Source organism: Elephantulus edwardii, unplaced genomic scaffold, assembly GCF_000299155.1.
Source record: "Elephantulus edwardii isolate Elephantulus edwardi_28Jun2011 unplaced genomic scaffold, EleEdw1.0 scaffold00071, whole genome shotgun sequence".
NCBI lineage: Eukaryota > Metazoa > Chordata > Mammalia > Macroscelidea > Macroscelididae > Elephantulus > Elephantulus edwardii.
The window spans coordinates 9,674,240-9,690,039 of record NW_006399821.1 but is presented as its reverse complement, the minus strand read 5'-3'; positions in this window follow the sequence as shown (position 1 = coordinate 9,690,039).

Below are 15,800 nucleotides of genomic sequence, written 5' to 3'. Positions count from 1 at the left end.
TCTGCCATTGGTCTTAGCCAGAATGCTACAACGCCCAGCTGCCACAGGCCACACTGCCACAGGCTTCAATAGGTCCCAACAGCATGATAATTCAAATGTCTGATTTGCAATTAAAGGTGTAACTGCTGTTAGTCTGTCGTATTGGGGGAATATTTTGTTATAGTAATAGTACATAATTAAAATAGAATGAATGCATTTTGTACATTCTGGGATCTCAAAGCTATATTTGTCTGTGATTTGTTTTAAATTAAAGAGAACTCTTTGGTTGAGAAGCTTTCAATAATAGTGGAAGATAATTTCAAAGAGAACAACAATGTTTCTTGCTTGGTATGAGGTATTTCCTAGGTGACAGAAATTAATCTCTTACTCTTTTAGTCTTTGCCTAGGAGCTCCTCTGGCTCTGAGGTCCAGCCAGATTAAAGTATCTTGTTTATTCTGACTCTATCAGCTCACTAATACAAAAAGCAGAAGACATTATGAAGATAGGGGGGAAAAAAATAAAGACCAAAATGGATGTCTGAAGAGTCTCTGAATATTTCATCAGAATGTAGAGAAGCACAAATAAAGAGAAGAAATGCTGAATTAAGACATACAAATAGATTTAAAAGAATAAGTGGAGAAGGTAAAGCAAAGTACCATCATGAAATGTGCAGAGACTTGGAATTAGAAAACAAAAAGGGAAGGACACTGAAGGCATTTCTAAAGTTGAAAGAACTTGAGAACAAATCCAAGTCTCAAGTTGCAATACTTAAATAGGCAAAATCTTAAATGATGCAGGTAGCATTAAGAGAAGATAGATAATGTTCTTTAGCCTCCAGCATTTTATATAACATTAGCCCCCTAAATCTTTGCATTCAATTTCATAAAGACAAATACTACATAAAACCATTATTGTAAAAATAGAAGGAAAATTAGTAAGATGTATATAAATCTCCAAAGAGGAAAGGGAAGGGTGAGGGCATTGAGTGTGGAGAAGGGAGAAATGATGGGGTCACAGAGTTGTGTGGGTGAAAGGAGAGGGTAAAGAAATTAGGAAAGATTTAGTGGGGATCTGAAAGGACAGGGTAATAGTGGACATAGATCAGTGGTGATTGGTTTTATGAGGCAATTTATGGGAATGATTGTATAAAACAACAATGTGAATGAAAGAAGGTGTGAAATACAATATATATGATGAAACACAATATATATGAATTTTAAATGCACACCAATATAAAACAAAAATAAATTAAAAAAAGAGAAGATGGAATGAATACAAAGTCACTGTACCAAAAGGAATTGGAGAATTCGGAGCCATTTCAGTAAATATCATGTAACCAAGTACCAATAGTACTGAAGGAAGAAGTCCAAGTGACAAAGACAGTGTTGTTAAAACACAAATCCCCAAGAATTGATGGAATACCAATTGACTTGTTTCAACAGACAGATGCAACCTTGGACATCCTTACTAGCCAATGCCAAGAAATTTGCAAGAAGTTTGTCTCAAAAACTGTCTGGAAGAGATGCATATTTGCTCCCATTTCAAAACAAGATGATCTCACAGCATATGAAAATTATGCATCAGTATTAATAATATCACATGCAAGTAAAATGTTGCTAAAGATTATGCAATAACATTTGGAACAGGGAACTCTGAGACATTCAAAGTGATTGAGAAGAGGTCCTGGCATGAGGGATGTCACTGTGGAAACTACTAGAGAGCAGCACTGTCAATTTAAAGGCCAATGTGCACCTAATCCAAGACATTATTTTAAATTGTTTCCTACATACCTGAAAGTTGAACAATGGATAAGAAAGGCCAAAGAAGAATCCATATATTTGAACTGTGGCACTGCATGGACTGTCAAAAGAGCAAACAAATCTGTCTTGGAGGAAGTGCAATCAGGGTGTTCCTTAGGCAAGAATGGTGAAACTTTGTCTCACGTACTTTAGACATATTATCAAGGAAGTATCAATTATTGGGGTGGGGAACACCAAAAAACCACCATAATGGGAAAGGTGGCAAGAAGATGGATTAGCACAGTGACTCTAAAATGACCTCAAACATGGAAGAATTTTAGGATGGGGCAGGATAGAGCAGTTCTGATTTGCTGTTCATGAGATTGCTCTGTCATAGCTGACTGGATGGTACCTAGTAAGAACGACTCTCAGTTCAGAAGCTCCTTCTGTGCCTGGGCCTCTCCTTCACTAAGCCACCAGGGATCACTCATCCATCTTCTGGGACTACTACAGTCCATTTTAACAGAAATTAGAAGTTAAGATATGGAGCTCTGGCAGCATGGTCTGCAGGGAGTTGCACTGCTAACCAAAAGCCTTGTCTCCCTGATGATTTTAATTTCTTTGCAGTTCCCTGAGGAGAGAGCTAGGCAATCCTCTCCCATGTGATTTACAGCCTTTTTAAAAAGACTTAATGGAAAATTGATGCCTTTGAGCTGTGGTGTTGGAGAAGAGTATTGAATATACCATGGACTGCTAAGAGAATGAAAAGGTTTGTCCCTTAGAGAGTGAAGCCAGGCTGCTCCTTGAAGGCAAAGATTTTGAAGCTTCATCTGACATACTTTGGACATGTTGTAAGGAGGGATCAGTCCTTGGAGAGGGACATCATGCTTGGGAGAATGGAGGGACAGTGCAGGAATGGAAGACCCTCAATGACATGGATTGATTCAGTGACTGGGCTAATCGGGTTGGGTGTGTCAGAGACAATGACATTGACACAGGATAGGGCAGCGTTTAGTGCTATTGTACATAGGGTCACTATGAGTCACAGGCAACTTGACAACACATAACAACACAACAACAACAACAATGGAGTGTTAGCTATGAGTCTGTTCTAACTTGATTGTAATCAGTTTCAGTTAAGATACAGATGGACTCTTAAGAAAAAAAATATTAGGAAATTGAGAAAAAGCAAATCAAATAGTGCAAAGCATGTTGAGGGCTTGACGTACAGAGATCATTCTCCAGTGCTAAGTTCAAAGGTCTCAGAACAGCTTGCTTGGTATAGCTCCTAGGGACTCCAGCTCTTGGGCCTTCCTCATCTCTCTCAGACTTTGCAGAACAAGATAGACACTCTGAGATAATATTGGGTTAGTAGCATTGAGATCTGCTGGAACCTTCAGGGGCTCCAAGGTACAACCTGCCCTCCAGCCTTCATTTAGCCCTCAGGCTGCTGAGTGAGGGAGGAGAAACAAACCCCCTGACACCTTAAAAGATTTTACTCTACAACCCAGGTCATCTTTTCCCTCCCACACTGTCTGACTCTTTCAGAATCAAATAGCTGTGACTCTGCCCAAGTAGTCACTCTTTCCATTGGAGATCTGTTCCCTCTCTGGCTCTGGGGTGCCTGAAAGTCATTCAGTCTTAAAGGCAGCCTCACTATTTCTGGAGGGTGATTGCTACTCACCAGATTTCTGCAGGGGTCAGAGCAGACTCCTGCCCATCTCTGTTTTCTCATTTGCCTCACACCCCTCTGGCCCTCTTATGAGATTCCTGTTTGTGGCCAGTGAGTATCTCCAGCCCTCAGTTTGCAACATTGATGAAGAACTTGATTGAAGTGTCACAATATTCAAAGAGCAGTAGTGAAGGATTATATTATTTAGTTGCTAAACCATGTCTGGCTCTCTTCCCAAGGGTTATAATTACAGAAAAAAGGCAGCAAGAGAAACTGGCTTGACAACTTCTCTGAGAGAAGTTGAAGATTTTCCAGAGATCTTGTTCCCATTCAACCATCATTTATTGAATGTTTACATATGTCATCTAATTTTTTTTTCCTCCTAACATAATTTTTACGGATTAAAAAAACGGACTTACAGAAAGGTTAAGTAACTTGCCCAAGGCCTTGCAGCCTGAACTTTATAGAGCTCGGCTCCAAATTCAGGTCTATAGTAAAGGATCTATAAGTATTCTGTCCAGTGTAAGGGCATTGCCCTTACGTTTTATCACACCCAAATGTCACCTTTATATTTTATCATACACATCTTTCTGCCCTTGTATGAAGTTCTGATTGGGTGGGTTATAGGAGAAGTATAGAAAGGGACAAATTAACATCAAACCCACTTGAGTTAGTTCTGACTCATAACAATCTTCCAGTGAGTTTCCAAAAAAATGTATATCTTTATGGAAGAAAGTATTCATCTTTCTGTAATGGAACAGATTTGAACCATGGTCCTTTTGGTCAGCAGCCCGAAAGGTATGTATCGCCAGGCATAGGAAAAGGGTTTAGGGATAATTATATGAAGACTTAAATCACAGACACTAGGTGTTTGTAAAGGGAGGGAGCTCTGGTGGTCTAATAGCATTGCCAACCCAAAAGGATGTGCTCCGAGCAGCATGTGGTTTAGCTGCTCTGTAGGGGAAAAATGTACGATCTCCTCCTGTACAACTTACTGCCTCTGAAAGCCCACTGGAGGATCAGCAATGGATTAGTTCCAACTCTGTTTGTAAACAGAAAAAGCCTAGAAGCAGAGTTTAACATCTTGACATGAATCAAGAATCCACATTGACTTGTAATGCTGTCTTTTCTAATGGCAGTTCCTCTAACCTTGCTGCGGACCTAACCAAACACCCTGAAGAAGAGAAAGCTTTTTTTCTGAGGTCTGGCAGGTGCAGAATATCAGACTCTGTTCCCAGAGGGTGTTTCCAGTAAGGCCAAGCTGATGCAAGATGCACGGCATTATCTAGAAAGCTTTAGAGAGGACCTTCAGAAACAGACATGTTTGAGAATGCGTCTTGACTTATTTTCTCCACAGGTTGAATAAGTAAGGAGAAAGGATACAAATCCTGGCACACATCTTTCTGGATTTTAAGCTGGGAGTTTAGAATTCCAAATTTGAGGTGCAAGCTTTGCCATTTTTTTTCCCCAGTAAGTTTGGAGGAAAGTCCTTATTTTCTTCTGTTAGTCAGGTGTTCCTTGGAGATCTCCACGCATCTTGGTCTTCCTCAGTGCCAAGGAACTTCCTAGAATAAAGAATTGAGTACAAAACAATGTAATCCTGGAGATTCTTTCATGGTAGTACTCTCAGCCCACTTTCTTTTGTGTTTATCTCTAGTGAGATGAAAGATATTACAGGCCATAGCCTTGGGAAACTTCCCCTTACACAAGTCAAGGTTGTGACATGATTAAAAGGTGTTGTATTCTACCCTTTTTTAAAAATTTAATTTTTAAAAAAATTTCCCCCATTCATTCATTGTTGCACATTTCCCTCCTTTCCCACCCCTCCCCTCAGTTTGCTTTTCTCTTTGAAAAAAAGAAAAAAATTCTTTCATTATTATACAGTCTCTGCGCCCCTCACCCCCTCTTCCAATTCACTTTACTATGCAGTTTTTATTCTGGACTCTTGTCATGTAAATAATACCTAATCATATATTCCTTTTAAACAGTTCTCTCCCTCATCTGTTTCAATGCAGTATACATAATTTATCCCCTCTCTTCATAGTTTCCCCCCAACCCCGATGTCAGTCCTGTTTTATAACAGTGGCATTATGCAGTATTTGTCCTCTTGTGACTGAGATATTTCACTTAGCATAATGTCCTCCAGGGTCAGCCATTTTGTATAATAGTTCATGAGTTCCTTGTTTTTCAATGCTGCATAGTATTCTATTGTGTGAATACACTAGAGCTTCTCTATCCTAGACATTTGGTTTATCAGATCATGGGGTATCATTAGATCGTTTTCCCATTATATAATTACTCACTTTTGGGGGAAGGAGAGGAGGACACAACTCAATCAATGACACAGCACATAAGGAACATAGATTGGGAACTGAACCCAGGCTTGCTTCTACATGGAAAGCAAGAATTCTTGTTCTGGGGAGGGGGAAAGATACTCCTGATTCAAACATATTCTATAGATTGCCTTTTATTAAAACATAAACAAGAGAAAGACATACCAGTTAGCTGCCAACACTGAACTGCTGATGGTCATTAGCAATTGTGTAGAATGTGTAGTAAAACCGTGTGATGGAGCCTGCTTAAAGTAGAAGCACAAGAGGCTTGCTGAGGGACCAAGCAAATCTGGACTAGAAAGAAGCCCACGTTCACAGAGTGGAGATGGCTGCTCTGCCAGACAAGGAGGAAGGTAGCATTTTAAAATTCTTAGAGCAGAAACTAAAATCTACAGAAATCTTAGCTGATTGAAAGATATTCAGGAGAATCAAAGACAGGATATCTAACAGTAGAGACTTAGTTGGGATAGGTGGGTGACATGTACATGGGATTATATGACTAGCTAAGGGTACATACAGTTGCAAGAGTAGCTCCTCTTCAGTTTATTACAGAATGATCACAGGATAATGGCAAGGCAAGCTTTTTTGTTTGGTGTTTTGTTTTTTACCTGATAGAAAAAACTGTTTTCGCAATAATATCTGTTTTGGGGTTTCATTGTGAAGATTTATCTATAATGCTGTGCATCAAGATCCCTTGGGTATAAACTATCACATCATGCATCCTACTTGACTACAGTGGAAAAACTTTTGGGAGCAGATTGTGATATCTGCATCTGCCAGAGAAGAGTATGTTCTTCAGAGTTTATGGTTAGGTCAGCAGCAAGGTTAGAGAAACTGATGTTAGAATTTCAACATCAATCTAGACTTGCAAGAAGAGTTTAAAATGAAGTTAAGGCTCCACTTTCTGAATGCTATATTTATACACACTGAGTGCCTCTGATTCTCACATAGGAAGATGAGACATGTTTCATTGTTATTATTCAAATTTCACTTAAATAATTGGAATAAGATTAGAAAAGTGAAGGTCAGCATCATACCCAAAGGCATTAAAAAAAAGTATGGCAATAAAGTTTTACTTGTATGTAATTTTGATATTTTTCAATAATATGCCTATTCTGTTGGATCAACTTTTGGGGAATAGAAACAAAAATAAATATCTCTTCTAGTCAGCTGGCCAGTTAGCTCTCTTCCATTTATGTTGGCAGAGACTGGTGAGCATGTCCAGGGTTGCATCTGTTTCCTGGAATCCTCAGTTTGTGTTCCATCAACTCCCAGGGACTTGTTTTTTGCCAATACCTTCTTCAGTGCACCTTGAATGTCTTCCTTTGGCTCTTTTTTTTACTATAAATGATGGGTACAATAATTTGTTAATATTGTTTTAGTTTGTAATATTTGTTTAATTCACACACATTGTTTTGGGGTTTTGTGCTGTCCTCTCTGTCTACCAACTATTGGTTCTTGATCATATGTTGCTTCCTAAAATGAATACTTTCTGTATCTTTCAAGATTCAAGACTTTACCCACAAATCCTGTCACAGCTAGAGGCCTGAATTAGTTCTTTAGTTCTTTCAGTGTGAGAATATCAAGGGTGTTCTTGCCTTTGGGTTTTCTAACTCTAACACCTTACACATTTGACTATAATACTTTGCTTTGTTTTCTTGAGCCGTCTTTGAAATTTTCTGTTCAGCTTATTATTCTTCTGTTCATTTGTTACTGTTGTGTACCATCAAGTCATAACCAACCCATAGATAGCTAAACCTCCAGTGGGTTTTCAGAGGCAGTAAATCACAGGGAGGTAAATTCCCCATCTTTTTCCCCACAGAGCACCTGGTGGATTCAAACCACATACCTTTGTTTTGGCAGCACAATTCCTTTCCATTAAGCCACCAGCGCTATGCAATTGTTGCTGCTGGAAGACAGGGAGTATTTAAAGAAATTGAGTAGAGTTCTTTGCCTGAGACCTTGTGTTCAGGAAGCACCTTTCAGAGCTCTGGGATCAAATGCAATAAACTAAGAAGCAGAGTCTGCCATGGAAGTAATTTTGTTTATTTATTTTTTTAATGCAGGATGGATTTTTATCTGGGAATTTGGCCATCACTCTTCACACTTCCTGTCTCTGGACGTGCTGCTTTTCCTGCATTGCAGAGTAGACAGCTGGATTAGGGGCTTCTGGTTGCTTCTGGCTTGCTTCATGCTTATGTCTCCCATTAAGGCCACCTAGCTAGTGTCTTGTCTCTCTGAGGAATGGGGAGCTAATGAACTCCAGTGACAATGGGAAAAGTATCTAGGAGCAACAAAACTAAAAACTCACGATTGACTGTGCTAGCAGAGCCCAGCAAGTGCAAACAGTTTTTGCCACCCAGGTACCTTTACCAGGATTGTTGTTGTTATTATTATTATTTACCCTGGGGTTGCCTGTGACTCATAGCTATGCACAATAGCTCTGAACACTGACATATCCTGAGCCAGTCTCACTGTCTCCAACACGCCTAACCCCTTTTTACCCTAATTACTGTGTCGTCAATCCATCTCATGCAGGATCTTCCTCTCTTGCGCTGTCTATCCATCTTTTCAAGTATGTTGTTCTTCTCCAAGGAATGGTCCCTCCTGGCAGCATGCCCAAAGTATGTAAGACAAAGCTTCAGAATCCTTGTCTCCAAGGAGCAACTAGTTTCACCCTCTCCAGGACAAACCTGTTTGTTCTCTTGTCAGTCCATAAAATGTTCAACATTCCTTTCCAGCACCACACCTCAGAGGCATTGATCCTTCTTCTGCCCTTTTTAGTTATTGTTCACCTTTCTGATGCATGGCAAGTAATTAGAAAGATGTACCCAAGTGTGGCTGCATTAGGCACACCTTAATCTCTAGATTGACACCGTTGCTTTTTAACACTATGGAGAGGTCCTTGACAGTAGATTTTTCCCAATGCAATTCACCGTTTGATTTCCTGACTGCTGATGCCAAAAGTATTGATTGTGGAGCCAAGCAAGCTGAAATTGTTAACAATTTCAATCTTCTTCTTCTATCATGGTGCTGTCAATTTACCCAGTGGTAATCTCTGTGTTTTTGATGTTGGGCTTCATTCCATTAAAGACTGCAGCCCTTGATATTCTGCAGCAAATGCTTCAGGCCTTCCTCAGTTTTGGCAAACAAGGTTGTATTATCCTCATAATGCAGGTTGTTGATAAGTCTTTCTCCAATCCTGATGCCACATTACTTCTTATAAATTCCAACCTCTTGAATGATCTGTTCTGCACATGGATTTAAAGAATATGGGAACAGACACATATCTGATGTACTCCTTTCTCAATTATGAACCAAATAATGATGTTTTGTTCTGTTCTGACAACTGTTTCCTGGTCCAAGAATAAGTTTTGCATGATATAATCAGGTGTTAGCCACAATTTGTCATGATCCACACTGTTTAATGTCTTTGCAGGATCAATGAAACACAAGTAAACATTCTTCTGGTATTCTCTGTTCTCAGCCAAAATCAATCTGACACTGGCTAAGATAACCCCAGTTTGTCATTAGGGGCTGTTAAGTTGAAACCAACTCATAGCTGACCCTCCAGCAGGTTTCCAGAGCTGTAAATCACACAAGAGGAGATTTCCTGTCTTTTTCTTGTGGAACAGCTTGTGGACGTGGATTGCCTGTCTTTAGGTTGTGGTCTTATAATTGCTTATTGGCTGGCTGCTGCTAGTCAACCTTCCTAGGATGTGTTTCTCTTTTGGAAATGTGAGGAATCCTGTTTTCTTTATAGCCTTGCCACTGCGAGCAGCAAAGACTTTCAGGTTTTGGAGAAAAATCTGTGAAACCTCAGGTTCAGGAAAAAAGCCAGTAAAATAAAGTAAATCTTCCCTGCTTCGAGTGTTCTTTTGTTCTATATTGATTTGGAATAGGAGATCATTTAGGCTTCAAAAAGGTTGGGGGACTGAAGAGTCAGCAGAATTCCTTATACCTCGTATACCATGGCTTTGCTTATTATGCTACCACAGTCTGGGCAGGATCTATAACTTGCTTTTAACCATTAGGGTGAAGCAAAGGAGGTGGTTATGAAATTGTGTTATATATTCTTTCTTCCTGGAACATGTATTGTTTTCTTGCTGGTCTTAGAGAAGCAAATCACATGTGTTCTGTCTCTTAAAACATTTGTTGCCACTGAGTCAGAACAAATTCATATTTGGCCATTAAGCAGGGATTTGGAAACTGTAAATGGCATGGGATAAGACTCCCCAGCTCTTACCTGTGGAGCTGCTGGTGGATTCAAACAACATGAGAAGTTCCACTTTTCTGTAAACAGCACAACTCTCTTAGGACTAAGGCATTAGAGGAAAGGGCTAGGTGACAGGGAATAATGAGACAAATGCCCACTTTCATCAGTCCTCCACCATCTCAATATTGTATTTTAAGTACATTCTAGGACAACACAACAAGAGAAGGAAATAAGAGGCATCCAGAACAGCAAAGAGGTGATAAAGCTGTTACTATATGCAGATAATATGATAGTTTATACAGAAAACCCCAATGAATCAACCAAAAAACTACTAGAGCTAGTAGACCAATTTACTAGAGTTGCAGGATTTAAGATCAATATACAAAAGTCATCATCCATCAGGGATGTATTTTGTCTCCACACTTTTTCAATCTGTATGCAGAACAGATCAGCCGAGACACTGGGTTGTATAAGGAGGAATGTGGCATCAGGATTGGTGGAAGAATCATCAACAACCTGGGTTGTGTGTTATGCGGATGACACAACCCTGCTTGCTGACACTGAGGAGGACCTGAAGCGCTTTCTGCAGAAGGCCAAGGACTGAAGTTTTCAATATGGATTGAAGCTCAACATCAAGAAAACAAAGATTCTCACCACTGGGCCAATTGGCAGCATCACTATGGATGATTGAGATAGTTAACAGTTTTAGTTTCCTTGGTTCCACAGTCAAAACTCTTTGTAACAGCAGCCAGGAAATCAGGAGATGAATTGCATTGGGAAAGTCAGCTGTGAGTGACCTCTCAAGAGCACTGAAGAGCAATGACATCAGGCTGGAGACTAAGGTGCACTTGATCCAGGCTATAGTCTTCACAATTCCGTGCTATGCATTGGAGAGTTGGACAGTGAATAGGGATGAAAGAAAAAGAATTGATGCCTTTGAGCTGTGGCACTGGAGAAGAGTGTTGAATATGGACTGCTACGAGAACAAACAGGTTTGTCCTGGAGAGGGTGAAGCCAAGAATGCTTCTTGGAGTCAAGGATTCTGAAGCTTCGTCTGACATACTTTGGGCATGTTGCAAGGAGGGACTGGTCCTTGGAGGGGGACATCATGTTTGGTAGAGTATAGGGACGGCACAAGAGAGGAAGACCCTCGATGAGATGGATTGATTCTGTGAGTGGAGTGATGGGAATGAATGTGTTTGAGGTGGCGAGGTTTGCACAGGATAGAACAGTGTTTAGGGTTCTTGTATATAGGGTTGCTATGAGTTGCAAGTGACTCGATGGCACATAACAACAAACAACATACAAAAGTCAGTGGGATTCCTCTACAATAACAAAGAAAACACACCAAAGAAAGGTAAGAAAGCAATACCATTTACAATTGTCAAACACAAATTGAGATACTTGGAAATAAACCTAAAGACACAAAAGACTTTTATTAAGAAAACTGTAATGTGACTATAAGAAACAAGTAAGAGACCTAAATAAATGGGAAATGTTAACTGTACATGGATAGAAAGACTCAATATAGTGAAAATGACAATCTCACCATAAATAATCTATGCATTTAATGCAATCCAAATACAGGTTTAAAATTCACTTTTTAAAGAGATAGAAATGACAATGAAAAAGCTTATTTGGAAAAGAAAGAGGCCCCAAATAAGCAAAGTACTTTTAGAAAACAAAAATGAAGTGGAAGGCACAGCACTCTTTTATCTCAAAACCTACTATACAGCTGTAATAACCAAAATAGTAGGGTCCTGGTACAATGACAGCCATATAGTCCAATGGAACAGAATAAAAAACCCAGAAATTAACCCATCTACCTATAGTCAACTGGTATTCAACAAGGAAACAAAACCTATGAAATCAGTAAATGGAAGCCCCCTCAACAATTGTTAGAAAACTGGACTTCTACCTGCAGCAAGCTAAAACAGGATCCACATCTTACACCATACTTAAAAATCAACTCAAAGTGGATCAGAGACCTAAGAGTAAAGCTTAAAACCATAAAGATCATAAAAGACAAAAATGAGACCAAACCTTGAAGACCTAGCTTATGGTATAAAGACGCTGGGAAATAAAGCCATAAATGCACGAACAGGAGACAATGACATCAATAAATGGGAACTTCTAAAGATTAAGTTCCCCTGTGTGCAACAAAAACTTTTCCTCATAGGATGAAGAGAAAACCTACAGACTAGAAAAAAAACACCATTTGGCAATGCCATCTCAGACAAGGGTCTCATAATGAAAATTTACAGACTACTACAAGGCCCCCACAAGTAAAAGAATAACTCCATTACAAAATGGGGGAAAAAACATGGCGAGACCTTTCACAGAGGAAGACATTTGAATGGCCAACAGACACAAGAAGAAATGCGAAAAATCACCAGCAATCAGAGAGATGCAAATTGAAACTACAATGAGATATCATATCATCTCAGTATTAGTGACAAATTTTAACAGGACAGCAGATAATTAATATCAGAGAGGATGTGGAGAGATTGAAACTACCATAGACTATTGGTGGGATTGTTAAAAGGTACAAAGCACTTTAGAAGGAGGTTTGGTGTTTCCTCAAAAAGCTGAACATAGAAATTCCATATAACCCAGCTATAGCACACCACTGTTAAGATTATACCCTAGGGAAATGAGAATACAAATGGAGATACAAATGGAGATTTGTACACTGATGTTATTCACAATTTCAGGAAAGAGAAATGTTCAAGAACAACTGAATGGATTGAGAAATTGTGGGACACTTGCAGGATAGAATACTACACAGAACTCAGAAATAATAATTTAAAAAAAATACTATGTAACATGAGAGAGATTGGAGAGCATTAGACTGAGTGAACTCAGTCTCACAAGGACAAATACTGCATAAGACCATTATTGTAAAAATGCAAGGGTAACTATTAATATGTGTGTGTGTGTGTGTGTGTGTGTGTGTGTGTGTGTGTGTGTGTGTGTAAGGAGGGGAAGAAGAGGGAGCCAGGCAGCAGGGCAGCAGAGCATTGGCAGATGGGAAATCAAGGAATCTCAGAATTTGGTTGGTGGAGGGAGGGAAAGAAGGAATTAGGAAAGATCGAATGGGTATCTGAAATTACAGGGTAATGATGGGAGTAGATCAAGGGTGATTAATTTTATAAAATACAGTGTATGGGAATGATCATATGAAACACAATGTGAATGAAACAATGTATGAAACACAATGTATACAAATTCTGTATGCAAACTGATAATAAAATTAAATTAATGTAATAAATAATAAAATATACTCTACTTAAGAAAGTAAAAGATATAAATAGGATGTTTTGTTCCTGAATGAGGAAAAAGATCAGCCGCATGATGATGAGTGTTCCAATGAATCACAACCATGGTTGTCATTCCTCTGATTTTGTTACAAAGTAAATAATCATCAGATTATAACTGGTGTAGTTGCAGTCCATCCGTGTTCTTGGTGGGACACCAGAAGCAGGTAAAAGTCTATGATTTGGATATGTGCACAATAGCAAGTGAACAGGCTTTGTTTTGGGGCTCTTCCCACCTTCTTACCTGGTGGCCAGAGCAATTACTCATGAAATAATTAAAGATAGGACCGGTTACCCATTGTGTCTGAACTCTTCAATGATAAACTGCCCTCCTTGGCCTGACTTGGCATTTTTAACCCATTTTGCATTGTATTCTTCCATTAGGGCAAAGCCACACACACTGGCTTACTGATAGAAATAAATCAAATGACATCTGAAAGAATAAACATGGATTGAAATTTCACTACAGATCTCAATCTTTCGTAAACCAAGTGGTTTAGAATTTGAGCTCTACTATATAATTTTAGCTTTAATATAGAATCCAGTGTGATAGCCTGGAAAGAAAGAAGAAGAGAAGAAAGAAATGGAGGGAGGGAGGGAGACGGTGCGGGGGGGGGGGGGGGGGGGGGTTGGGGGAAGAGAGAGAGAGAATGCGAGCAAGCATGCCCTCAGGCCTACAGCCATGAGGAAGAGGATTCCATCCTTCCTTGAAGAAGCCTGGAAGTACAGTCTTCTCCAGATGACCGCTTAGATGAGAGTACTGCCCAACCAATGCTTTGACTGCAGCTGCAAAGATATTGAAGAATAGTATCCAGTTATACTTAATCTAAGCTTCTGCACACCAAAGACTGTGGTACATAAAATGTGTGCTGTATCAGGGTACAGAATTGGTAATTTGTTATGCAAGAGTAGAATATGAATCTGTGGAATAAATTAATAAATAGAAAACAAGCTGTGTAAGCCTATTTGAGAACACCATTTACATTTAAGGGAAAAGCAACTAGTGCTGACATCGTTAGCCATCTTTTAAAGAAACTGTGTCATGTGCTTCAAGGAAAATCTGGGAAAAGCCCTGAGTTTGTCACTTCTTGGAAGCATACCTTTGTCAAGGATCTAGACCAAAGGTGTAATCAGTGCAATATCTTAAGTCACAGTAAATACTATGATTAGTAAATATATGCAGAAAATATCCTTGAGCTGTCCCAACTGCTCTCACTCAGAGGAAATGGATGAACCAGCTGGTTCATCACACTAGATTCCTGAAGGTTGAGGTCCCTGCCAGAAAGAGGTCAGTGAGCTGTCACCTTGTGACCCTTCTCCTTCTCTGTTGAGACATGTTGGGACATTTCATCTGTAATTCTGAGCAGTAGTGCCAGAATCTCTCTGTAATATGGAGAGGCTGCACCATTCTTAGGAGCCCAGCCTGTGGGACTTAGGTTAGCTCTAGGGTCATAGCACAGTCCATGCTGCGAAGGGTGACTCTTGAGAAGTCATCATATTTCTCTTCTAAACCTACTTGCTTGCATATGATATCAATAATATTGTTCGATAATTTCCACATTCTGTTGAATCACCTTTCTTTGGAATGGGAACAAATATAGATCTCTTCCAGTCAATAGGCCAGGTGGTTGTCCTTCAGATTTCCTGGCACAACTTGGTGAGCACATCCAAGGCAGCATCTGTTGGTTAAAATTTGTCAATTGATATGCCATCAATGCCTTGGGGCAAAACATTTAGGACAGCTTAGAAGATTTGTTTTCTGGAGCTTACTTATTTATCTACTTAGGGTCCTCCACTCCCCATTGCTCTCTCCCTAAGTTGTTTCAACTAGAGAAAACTGGAGAATGTGGGCATTAATCCCACTACTTTTCACATGTTAAGCAAGTACTCTACCATTTGAGCTAATTCTCCCTTAAGCTTTGGTGCTAGAGAGAGTATTGAATATACCATGGACTGCTAGGAGAACAAACAAGTTTGTCCTGGAGAGGGAGAAGCCAGGCTGCTCTTTGGAGGCAAGGATTGTGAAGCCTCGTCTGACATACTTTGGACATGTTAACGGCAGGATCAGTCCTTGGAGAGGGACGTCATGCTTGGGAGGGTTGAGGGACAGGGCAGGAGAGGAAGACTCTCAATGAGATGGATTGATTCCATCACTGGGGTTATGGGGATAGGTGTGTCAGAGACAATAAGATTTGCAAGAGATAGAGCAGGGTTTTGGACTGTTGTACATAGGGTTGCTATGAGTCACAAGTGACTTGACAGCACATAACAACACAACAACAAACCTACTTAACTTGAATCAGTCTTCATATATCAATATATATTGTTGTTGTTGTTTTTATGTGCCGTCGAGTCATTTGTGACTCATAGCAACCCTATGTACAACAGCCCTAAACCATGCTCTACCCTGTGCCAATCTCATTGCCTCTGACACACCCATCCCAATTACCCCGGTCACTGAATCAATCCACCTCATAGAGGGTCTTCCTCTCCTGCGCTGTCCCTCTACTCTACCCAGCATGATGTCCCTCTCTAAAGACCTG